The sequence below is a fragment of the Hoplias malabaricus genome, chromosome 2 (genome assembly GCF_029633855.1).
Source record: "Hoplias malabaricus isolate fHopMal1 chromosome 2, fHopMal1.hap1, whole genome shotgun sequence".
NCBI classification, from domain to species: Eukaryota; Metazoa; Chordata; class Actinopteri; order Characiformes; family Erythrinidae; genus Hoplias; species Hoplias malabaricus.
In genome coordinates, this window is record NC_089801.1 from 74,958,855 (window position 1) to 74,968,164 (window position 9,310).

The 9,310-nt window shown below is 46.8% G+C and overlaps 22 non-coding genes across 22 annotated transcripts; all 22 read right to left on the bottom strand.

Annotated features, from left to right (window-relative positions):
- Positions 1 to 156: 156 nt before the first annotated feature.
- On the bottom strand, positions 157 to 270 carry LOC136688505 (U5 spliceosomal RNA). Its single transcript, XR_010801196.1, has one exon. It is a non-coding gene; the product is annotated as a U5 spliceosomal RNA (small nuclear RNA).
- Positions 271 to 576: 306 nt separating this feature from the next.
- Positions 577 to 767, bottom strand: LOC136688077 (U2 spliceosomal RNA). Its single transcript, XR_010800789.1, has one exon. It is a non-coding gene; the product is annotated as a U2 spliceosomal RNA (small nuclear RNA).
- Positions 768 to 1,002: 235 nt separating this feature from the next.
- On the bottom strand, positions 1,003 to 1,116 carry LOC136688506 (U5 spliceosomal RNA). Its single transcript, XR_010801197.1, has one exon. It is a non-coding gene; the product is annotated as a U5 spliceosomal RNA (small nuclear RNA).
- A 299-nt stretch (positions 1,117 to 1,415) lies between these two features.
- On the bottom strand, positions 1,416 to 1,606 carry LOC136688078 (U2 spliceosomal RNA). Its single transcript, XR_010800790.1, has one exon. It is a non-coding gene; the product is annotated as a U2 spliceosomal RNA (small nuclear RNA).
- A 235-nt stretch (positions 1,607 to 1,841) lies between these two features.
- LOC136688507 (U5 spliceosomal RNA) lies at positions 1,842 to 1,955 on the bottom strand. The gene has a single exon (XR_010801198.1). It is a non-coding gene; the product is annotated as a U5 spliceosomal RNA (small nuclear RNA).
- Positions 1,956 to 2,260: 305 nt separating this feature from the next.
- LOC136688079 (U2 spliceosomal RNA) lies at positions 2,261 to 2,451 on the bottom strand. Its single transcript, XR_010800791.1, has one exon. It is a non-coding gene; the product is annotated as a U2 spliceosomal RNA (small nuclear RNA).
- A 235-nt stretch (positions 2,452 to 2,686) lies between these two features.
- LOC136688509 (U5 spliceosomal RNA) lies at positions 2,687 to 2,800 on the bottom strand. The gene has a single exon (XR_010801199.1). It is a non-coding gene; the product is annotated as a U5 spliceosomal RNA (small nuclear RNA).
- Positions 2,801 to 3,106: 306 nt separating this feature from the next.
- On the bottom strand, positions 3,107 to 3,297 carry LOC136688227 (U2 spliceosomal RNA). The gene has a single exon (XR_010800933.1). It is a non-coding gene; the product is annotated as a U2 spliceosomal RNA (small nuclear RNA).
- Positions 3,298 to 3,532: 235 nt separating this feature from the next.
- Positions 3,533 to 3,646, bottom strand: LOC136688510 (U5 spliceosomal RNA). The gene has a single exon (XR_010801200.1). It is a non-coding gene; the product is annotated as a U5 spliceosomal RNA (small nuclear RNA).
- A 307-nt stretch (positions 3,647 to 3,953) lies between these two features.
- On the bottom strand, positions 3,954 to 4,144 carry LOC136688080 (U2 spliceosomal RNA). Its single transcript, XR_010800792.1, has one exon. It is a non-coding gene; the product is annotated as a U2 spliceosomal RNA (small nuclear RNA).
- Positions 4,145 to 4,379: 235 nt separating this feature from the next.
- Positions 4,380 to 4,493, bottom strand: LOC136688511 (U5 spliceosomal RNA). The gene has a single exon (XR_010801201.1). It is a non-coding gene; the product is annotated as a U5 spliceosomal RNA (small nuclear RNA).
- Positions 4,494 to 4,799: 306 nt separating this feature from the next.
- LOC136688081 (U2 spliceosomal RNA) lies at positions 4,800 to 4,990 on the bottom strand. Its single transcript, XR_010800793.1, has one exon. It is a non-coding gene; the product is annotated as a U2 spliceosomal RNA (small nuclear RNA).
- Positions 4,991 to 5,225: 235 nt separating this feature from the next.
- On the bottom strand, positions 5,226 to 5,339 carry LOC136688512 (U5 spliceosomal RNA). Its single transcript, XR_010801202.1, has one exon. It is a non-coding gene; the product is annotated as a U5 spliceosomal RNA (small nuclear RNA).
- Positions 5,340 to 5,638: 299 nt separating this feature from the next.
- LOC136688082 (U2 spliceosomal RNA) lies at positions 5,639 to 5,829 on the bottom strand. The gene has a single exon (XR_010800794.1). It is a non-coding gene; the product is annotated as a U2 spliceosomal RNA (small nuclear RNA).
- Positions 5,830 to 6,064: 235 nt separating this feature from the next.
- Positions 6,065 to 6,178, bottom strand: LOC136688513 (U5 spliceosomal RNA). Its single transcript, XR_010801203.1, has one exon. It is a non-coding gene; the product is annotated as a U5 spliceosomal RNA (small nuclear RNA).
- A 306-nt stretch (positions 6,179 to 6,484) lies between these two features.
- Positions 6,485 to 6,675, bottom strand: LOC136688083 (U2 spliceosomal RNA). The gene has a single exon (XR_010800795.1). It is a non-coding gene; the product is annotated as a U2 spliceosomal RNA (small nuclear RNA).
- Positions 6,676 to 6,910: 235 nt separating this feature from the next.
- On the bottom strand, positions 6,911 to 7,024 carry LOC136688514 (U5 spliceosomal RNA). Its single transcript, XR_010801204.1, has one exon. It is a non-coding gene; the product is annotated as a U5 spliceosomal RNA (small nuclear RNA).
- A 305-nt stretch (positions 7,025 to 7,329) lies between these two features.
- LOC136688084 (U2 spliceosomal RNA) lies at positions 7,330 to 7,520 on the bottom strand. Its single transcript, XR_010800796.1, has one exon. It is a non-coding gene; the product is annotated as a U2 spliceosomal RNA (small nuclear RNA).
- A 235-nt stretch (positions 7,521 to 7,755) lies between these two features.
- Positions 7,756 to 7,869, bottom strand: LOC136688515 (U5 spliceosomal RNA). The gene has a single exon (XR_010801205.1). It is a non-coding gene; the product is annotated as a U5 spliceosomal RNA (small nuclear RNA).
- A 300-nt stretch (positions 7,870 to 8,169) lies between these two features.
- LOC136688232 (U2 spliceosomal RNA) lies at positions 8,170 to 8,360 on the bottom strand. The gene has a single exon (XR_010800938.1). It is a non-coding gene; the product is annotated as a U2 spliceosomal RNA (small nuclear RNA).
- A 235-nt stretch (positions 8,361 to 8,595) lies between these two features.
- Positions 8,596 to 8,709, bottom strand: LOC136688516 (U5 spliceosomal RNA). Its single transcript, XR_010801206.1, has one exon. It is a non-coding gene; the product is annotated as a U5 spliceosomal RNA (small nuclear RNA).
- Positions 8,710 to 9,017: 308 nt separating this feature from the next.
- On the bottom strand, positions 9,018 to 9,208 carry LOC136688085 (U2 spliceosomal RNA). Its single transcript, XR_010800797.1, has one exon. It is a non-coding gene; the product is annotated as a U2 spliceosomal RNA (small nuclear RNA).
- Between the last annotated feature and the right edge of the window lie 102 nt (positions 9,209 to 9,310).

Here is a 9,310-nt window from a genome sequence, read left to right on the forward strand (position 1 = left end):
ACCTTGACCCCTCCCACTCAGACACCACCACCACACCGGAGGCTCCTCCCACCAAGAACTGCAAACAGAAGCTAAGAGCTGCTGCTACAGGAACTTGTGGCAAGGCGTGCTCCAAAGACGGCTGTCGCTCTGTCATTATACAGGAAGAAAACGTGTAGCTCTGCAGCAACAGAGCCTTCAAAAATACACAAAACTCGTCAACGTTCCCCTCCACGGAAATCTTTAGTAAAAGGCGAAAGATTTGTACGTGACTGAAGAGAAACCCGAGATATGACGGCTAACGGCAGGCCTTCCGCTCCTCTGCTGGAGGTCTAAGACTCTTGCGGAGGGTGCAGACTGAACAAAGGTCAGGGTGGGATAATCTGTGCATAAATTAACACGCCAATTAGAGGTCAACACAGACGAGAAAAACATGAGATCATAGATTTGTATTTAAAAAAAAAAAAAAAAAAAAAAAAGAAGAAAAATGGAGGGAAAACCATGAAACAGATTAAAAAGAGAACAGCCTCGAGAAGGCAACATCATAAAGCCGTACCCATGTCCTAACTTATTTCTTTCTGACTTTTAACCAGTTTAAGGAGGTGCACCGTTCCCAGAAGTACTGCAATACCGGGTCGATGCGTGGAGCGGACGGAGCAAGCCCCTCTTCCGTCTCCCTGCTCAAAAAATCAATTTAATATGTAGTCCTCGTATAGAGGACGTATCAGATATTAAACTGATAAGAACAGATACTACACTTGATCTTAGCCAAAAGGCCGAGAAGCGATAACCGGAAAGGCCCGGCCGGCCCGGAGCACCCTGCCGCAAACCAGCAACTACTGGAGGGTATTTAAACCTGGTCGTCAGACCTTGACCCCTCCCACTCAGACACCACCACCACACCGGAGGCTCCTCCCACCAAGAACTGCAAACAGAAGCTAAGAGCTGCTGCTACAGGAACTTGTGGCAAGGCGTGCTCCAAAGACGGCTGTCGCTCTGTCATTATACAGGAAGAAAACGTGTAGCTCTGCAGCAACAGAGCCTTCAAAAATACACAAAACTCGTCAACGTTCCCCTCCACGGAAATCTTTAGTAAAAGGCGAAAGATTTGTACGTGACTGAAGAGAAACCCGAGATATGACGGCTAACGGCAGGCCTTCCGCTCCTCTGCTGGAGGTCTAAGACTCTTGCGGAGGGTGCAGACTGAACAAAGGTCAGGGTGGGATAATCTGTGCATAAATTAACACGCCAATTAGAGGTCAACACAGACGAGAAAAACATGAGATCATAGATTTGTATTTAAAAAAAAAAAAAAAAAGAAGAAAAATGGAGGGAAAACCATGAAACAGATTAAAAAGAGAACAGCCCCGAGAAGGCAACATCATAAAGCCGTACCCATGTCCTAACTTATTTCTTTCTGACTTTTAACCAGTTTAAGGAGGTGCACCGTTCCCAGAAGTACTGCAATACCGGGTCGATGCGTGGAGCGGACGGAGCAAGCCCCTCTTCCGTCTCCCTGCTCAAAAAATCAATTTAATATGTAGTCCTCGTATAGAGGACGTATCAGATATTAAACTGATAAGAACAGATACTACACTTGATCTTAGCCAAAAGGCCGAGAAGCGATAACCGGAAAGGCCCGGCCGGCCCGGAGCACCCTGCCGCAAACCAGCAACTACTGGAGGGTATTTAAACCTGGTCGTCAGACCTTGACCCCTCCCACTCAGACACCACCACCACACCGGAGGCTCCTCCCACCAAGAACTGCAAACAGAAGCTAAGAGCTGCTGCTACAGGAACTTGTGGCAAGGCGTGCTCCAAAGACGGCTGTCGCTCTGTCATTATACAGGAAGAAAACGTGTAGCTCTGCAGCAACAGAGCCTTCAAAAATACACAAAACTCGTCAACGTTCCCCTCCACGGAAATCTTTAGTAAAAGGCGAAAGATTTGTACGTGACTGAAGAGAAACCCGAGATATGACGGCTAACGGCAGGCCTTCCGCTCCTCTGCTGGAGGTCTAAGACTCTTGCGGAGGGTGCAGACTGAACAAAGGTCAGGGTGGGATAATCTGTGCATAAATTAACACGCCAATTAGAGGTCAACACAGACGAGAAAAACATGAGATCATAGATTTGTATTTAAAAAAAAAAAAAAAAAAAAAAAGAAGAAAAATGGAGGGAAAACCATGAAACAGATTAAAAAGAGAACAGCCTCGAGAAGGCAACATCATAAAGCCGTACCCATGTCCTAACTTATTTCTTTCTGACTTTTAACCAGTTTAAGGAGGTGCACCGTTCCCAGAAGTACTGCAATACCGGGTCGATGCGTGGAGCGGACGGAGCAAGCCCCTCTTCCGTCTCCCTGCTCAAAAAATCAATTTAATATGTAGTCCTCGTATAGAGGACGTATCAGATATTAAACTGATAAGAACAGATACTACACTTGATCTTAGCCAAAAGGCCGAGAAGCGATAACCGGAAAGGCCCGGCCGGCCCGGAGCACCCTGCCGCAAACCAGCAACTACTGGAGGGTATTTAAACCTGGTCGTCAGACCTTGACCCCTCCCACTCAGACACCACCACCACACCGGAGGCTCCTCCCACCAAGAACTGCAAACAGAAGCTAAGAGCTGCTGCTACAGGAACTTGTGGCAAGGCGTGCTCCAAAGACGGCTGTCGCTCTGTCATTATACAGGAAGAAAATGTGTAGCTCTGCAGCAACAGAGCCTTCAAAAATACACAAAACTCGTCAACGTTCCCCTCCACGGAAATCTTTAGTAAAAGGCGAAAGATTTGTACGTGACTGAAGAGAAACCCGAGATATGACGGCTAACGGCAGGCCTTCCGCTCCTCTGCTGGAGGTCTAAGACTCTTGCGGAGGGTGCAGACTGAACAAAGGTCAGGGTGGGATAATCTGTGCATAAATTAACACGCCAATTAGAGGTCAACACAGACGAGAAAAACATGAGATCATAGATTTGTATTTAAAAAAAAAAAAAAAAAAAAAAAAGAAGAAAAATGGAGGGAAAACCATGAAACAGATTAAAAAGAGAACAGCCTCGAGAAGGCAACATCATAAAGCCGTACCCATGTCCTAACTTATTTCTTTCTGACTTTTAACCAGTTTAAGGAGGTGCACCGTTCCCAGAAGTACTGCAATACCGGGTCGATGCGTGGAGCGGACGGAGCAAGCCCCTCTTCCGTCTCCCTGCTCAAAAAATCAATTTATTATGTAGTCCTCGTATAGAGGACGTATCAGATATTAAACTGATAAGAACAGATACTACACTTGATCTTAGCCAAAAGGCCGAGAAGCGATAACCGGAAAGGCCCGGCCGGCCCGGAGCACCCTGCCGCAAACCAGCAACTACTGGAGGGTATTTAAACCTGGTCGTCAGACCTTGACCCCTCCCACTCAGACACCACCACCACACCGGAGGCTCCTCCCACCAAGAACTGCAAACAGAAGCTAAGAGCTGCTGCTACAGGAACTTGTGGCAAGGCGTGCTCCAAAGACGGCTGTCGCTCTGTCATTATACAGGAAGAAAACGTGTAGCTCTGCAGCAACAGAGCCTTCAAAAATACACAAAACTCGTCAACGTTCCCCTCCACGGAAATCTTTAGTAAAAGGCGAAAGATTTGTACGTGACTGAAGAGAAACCCGAGATATGACGGCTAACGGCAGGCCTTCCGCTCCTCTGCTGGAGGTCTAAGACTCTTGCGGAGGGTGCAGACTGAACAAAGGTCAGGGTGGGATAATCTGTGCATAAATTAACACGCCAATTAGAGGTCAACACAGACGAGAAAAACATGAGATCATAGATTTGTATTTAAAAAAAAAAAAAAAAAAAAAAAAAGAAGAAAAATGGAGGGAAAACCATGAAACAGATTAAAAAGAGAACAGCCTCGAGAAGGCAACATCATAAAGCCGTACCCATGTCCTAACTTATTTCTTTCTGACTTTTAACCAGTTTAAGGAGGTGCACCGTTCCCAGAAGTACTGCAATACCGGGTCGATGCGTGGAGCGGACGGAGCAAGCCCCTCTTCCGTCTCCCTGCTCAAAAAATCAATTTAATATGTAGTCCTCGTATAGAGGACGTATCAGATATTAAACTGATAAGAACAGATACTACACTTGATCTTAGCCAAAAGGCCGAGAAGCGATAACCGGAAAGGCCCGGCCGGCCCGGAGCACCCTGCCGCAAACCAGCAACTACTGGAGGGTATTTAAACCTGGTCGTCAGACCTTGACCCCTCCCACTCAGACACCACCACCACACCGGAGGCTCCTCCCACCAAGAACTGCAAACAGAAGCTAAGAGCTGCTGCTACAGGAACTTGTGGCAAGGCGTGCTCCAAAGACGGCTGTCGCTCTGTCATTATACAGGAAGAAAATGTGTAGCTCTGCAGCAACAGAGCCTTCAAAAATACACAAAACTCGTCAACGTTCCCCTCCACGGAAATCTTTAGTAAAAGGCGAAAGATTTGTACGTGACTGAAGAGAAACCCGAGATATGACGGCTAACGGCAGGCCTTCCGCTCCTCTGCTGGAGGTCTAAGACTCTTGCGGAGGGTGCAGACTGAACAAAGGTCAGGGTGGGATAATCTGTGCATAAATTAACACGCCAATTAGAGGTCAACACAGACGAGAAAAACATGAGATCATAGATTTGTATTTAAAAAAAAAAAAAAAAAAAAAAAAAAAGAAAAATGGAGGGAAAACCATGAAACAGATTAAAAAGAGAACAGCCTCGAGAAGGCAACATCATAAAGCCGTACCCATGTCCTAACTTATTTCTTTCTGACTTTTAACCAGTTTAAGGAGGTGCACCGTTCCCAGAAGTACTGCAATACCGGGTCGATGCGTGGAGCGGACGGAGCAAGCCCCTCTTCCGTCTCCCTGCTCAAAAAATCAATTTAATATGTAGTCCTCGTATAGAGGACGTATCAGATATTAAACTGATAAGAACAGATACTACACTTGATCTTAGCCAAAAGGCCGAGAAGCGATAACCGGAAAGGCCCGGCCGGCCCGGAGCACCCTGCCGCAAACCAGCAACTACTGGAGGGTATTTAAACCTGGTCGTCAGACCTTGACCCCTCCCACTCAGACACCACCACCACACCGGAGGCTCCTCCCACCAAGAACTGCAAACAGAAGCTAAGAGCTGCTGCTACAGGAACTTGTGGCAAGGCGTGCTCCAAAGACGGCTGTCGCTCTGTCATTATACAGGAAGAAAACGTGTAGCTCTGCAGCAACAGAGCCTTCAAAAATACACAAAACTCGTCAACGTTCCCCTCCACGGAAATCTTTAGTAAAAGGCGAAAGATTTGTACGTGACTGAAGAGAAACCCGAGATATGACGGCTAACGGCAGGCCTTCCGCTCCTCTGCTGGAGGTCTAAGACTCTTGCGGAGGGTGCAGACTGAACAAAGGTCAGGGTGGGATAATCTGTGCATAAATTAACACGCCAATTAGAGGTCAACACAGACGAGAAAAACATGAGATCATAGATTTGTATTTAAAAAAAAAAAAAAAAAGAAGAAAAATGGAGGGAAAACCATGAAACAGATTAAAAAGAGAACAGCCCCGAGAAGGCAACATCATAAAGCCGTACCCATGTCCTAACTTATTTCTTTCTGACTTTTAACCAGTTTAAGGAGGTGCACCGTTCCCAGAAGTACTGCAATACCGGGTCGATGCGTGGAGCGGACGGAGCAAGCCCCTCTTCCGTCTCCCTGCTCAAAAAATCAATTTAATATGTAGTCCTCGTATAGAGGACGTATCAGATATTAAACTGATAAGAACAGATACTACACTTGATCTTAGCCAAAAGGCCGAGAAGCGATAACCGGAAAGGCCCGGCCGGCCCGGAGCACCCTGCCGCAAACCAGCAACTACTGGAGGGTATTTAAACCTGGTCGTCAGACCTTGACCCCTCCCACTCAGACACCACCACCACACCGGAGGCTCCTCCCACCAAGAACTGCAAACAGAAGCTAAGAGCTGCTGCTACAGGAACTTGTGGCAAGGCGTGCTCCAAAGACGGCTGTCGCTCTGTCATTATACAGGAAGAAAACGTGTAGCTCTGCAGCAACAGAGCCTTCAAAAATACACAAAACTCGTCAACGTTCCCCTCCACGGAAATCTTTAGTAAAAGGCGAAAGATTTGTACGTGACTGAAGAGAAACCCGAGATATGACGGCTAACGGCAGGCCTTCCGCTCCTCTGCTGGAGGTCTAAGACTCTTGCGGAGGGTGCAGACTGAACAAAGGTCAGGGTGGGATAATCTGTGCATAAATTAACACGCCAATTAGAGGTCAACACAGACGAGAAAAACATGAGATCATAGATTTGTATTTAAAAAAAAAAAAAAAAAAAAAAAAGAAGAAAAATGGAGGGAAAACCATGAAACAGATTAAAAAGAGAACAGCCTCGAGAAGGCAACATCATAAAGCCGTACCCATGTCCTAACTTATTTCTTTCTGACTTTTAACCAGTTTAAGGAGGTGCACCGTTCCCAGAAGTACTGCAATACCGGGTCGATGCGTGGAGCGGACGGAGCAAGCCCCTCTTCCGTCTCCCTGCTCAAAAAATCAATTTAATATGTAGTCCTCGTATAGAGGACGTATCAGATATTAAACTGATAAGAACAGATACTACACTTGATCTTAGCCAAAAGGCCGAGAAGCGATAACCGGAAAGGCCCGGCCGGCCCGGAGCACCCTGCCGCAAACCAGCAACTACTGGAGGGTATTTAAACCTGGTCGTCAGACCTTGACCCCTCCCACTCAGACACCACCACCACACCGGAGGCTCCTCCCACCAAGAACTGCAAACAGAAGCTAAGAGCTGCTGCTACAGGAACTTGTGGCAAGGCGTGCTCCAAAGACGGCTGTCGCTCTGTCATTATACAGGAAGAAAATGTGTAGCTCTGCAGCAACAGAGCCTTCAAAAATACACAAAACTCGTCAACGTTCCCCTCCACGGAAATCTTTAGTAAAAGGCGAAAGATTTGTACGTGACTGAAGAGAAACCCGAGATATGACGGCTAACGGCAGGCCTTCCGCTCCTCTGCTGGAGGTCTAAGACTCTTGCGGAGGGTGCAGACTGAACAAAGGTCAGGGTGGGATAATCTGTGCATAAATTAACACGCCAATTAGAGGTCAACACAGACGAGAAAAACATGAGATCATAGATTTGTATTTAAAAAAAAAAAAAAAAAAAAAAAGAAGAAAAATGGAGGGAAAACCATGAAACAGATTAAAAAGAGAACAGCCTCGAGAAGGCAACATCATAAAGCCGTACCCATGTCCTAACTTATTTCTTTCTGACTTTTAACCAGTTTAAGGAGGTGCACCGTTCCCAGAAGTACTGCAATACCGGGTCGATGCGTGGAGCGGACGGAGCAAGCCCCTCTTCCGTCTCCCTGCTCAAAAAATCAATTTAATATGTAGTCCTCGTATAGAGGACGTATCAGATATTAAACTGATAAGAACAGATACTACACTTGATCTTAGCCAAAAGGCCGAGAAGCGATAACCGGAAAGGCCCGGCCGGCCCGGAGCACCCTGCCGCAAACCAGCAACTACTGGAGGGTATTTAAACCTGGTCGTCAGACCTTGACCCCTCCCACTCAGACACCACCACCACACCGGAGGCTCCTCCCACCAAGAACTGCAAACAGAAGCTAAGAGCTGCTGCTACAGGAACTTGTGGCAAGGCGTGCTCCAAAGACGGCTGTCGCTCTGTCATTATACAGGAAGAAAATGTGTAGCTCTGCAGCAACAGAGCCTTCAAAAATACACAAAACTCGTCAACGTTCCCCTCCACGGAAATCTTTAGTAAAAGGCGAAAGATTTGTACGTGACTGAAGAGAAACCCGAGATATGACGGCTAACGGCAGGCCTTCCGCTCCTCTGCTGGAGGTCTAAGACTCTTGCGGAGGGTGCAGACTGAACAAAGGTCAGGGTGGGATAATCTGTGCATAAATTAACACGCCAATTAGAGGTCAACACAGACGAGAAAAACATGAGATCATAGATTTGTATTTAAAAAAAAAAAAAAAAAAGAAGAAAAATGGAGGGAAAACCATGAAACAGATTAAAAAGAGAACAGCCCCGAGAAGGCAACATCATAAAGCCGTACCCATGTCCTAACTTATTTCTTTCTGACTTTTAACCAGTTTAAGGTGGTGCACCGTTCCCAGAAGTACTGCAATACCGGGTCGATGCGTGGAGCGGACGGAGCAAGCCCCTCTTCCGTCTCCCTGCTCAAAAAATCAATTTATTATGTAGTCCTCGTATAGAGGACGTATCAGATATTAAACTGATAAGAACAGATACTACACTTGATCTTAGCCAAAAGGCCGAGAAGCGATAACCGGAAAGGCCCGGCCGGCCCGGAGCACCCTGCCGCAAACCAGCAACTACTGGAGGGTATTTAAACCTGGTCGTCAGACCTTGACCCCTCCCACTCAGACACCACCACCACACCGGAGGCTCCTCCCACCAAGAACTGCAAACAGAAGCTAAGAGCTGCTGCTACAGGAACTTGTGGCAAGGCGTGCTCCAAAGACGGCTGTCGCTCTGTCATTATACAGGAAGAAAACGTGTAGCTCTGCAGCAACAGAGCCTTCAAAAATACACAAAACTCGTCAACGTTCCCCTCCACGGAAATCTTTAGTAAAAGGCGAAAGATTTGTACGTGACTGAAGAGAAACCCGAGATATGACGGCTAACGGCAGGCCTTCCGCTCCTCTGCTGGAGGTCTAAGACTCTTGCGGAGGGTGCAGACTGAACAAAGGTCAGGGTGGGATAATCTGTGCATAAATTAACACGCCAATTAGAGGTCAACACAGACGAGAAAAACATGAGATCATAGATTTGTATTTAAAAAAAAAAAAAAAAAAAAAAAAAAGAAGAAAAATGGAGGGAAAACCATGAAACAGATTAAAAAGAGAACAGCCTCGAGAAGGCAACATCATAAAGCCGTACCCATGTCCTAACTTATTTCTTTCTGACTTTTAACCAGTTTAAGGAGGTGCACCGTTCCCAGAAGTACTGCAATACCGGGTCGATGCGTGGAGCGGACGGAGCAAGCCCCTCTTCCGTCTCCCTGCTCAAAAAATCAATTTAATATGTAGTCCTCGTATAGAGGACGTATCAGATATTAAACTGATAAGAACAGATACTACACTTGATCTTAGCCAAAAGGCCGAGAAGCGATAACCGGAAAGGCCCGGCCGGCCCGGAGCACCCTGCCGCAAACCAGCAACTACTGGAGGGTATTTAAACCTGGTCGTCAGACCTTGACCCCTCCCACTCAGAC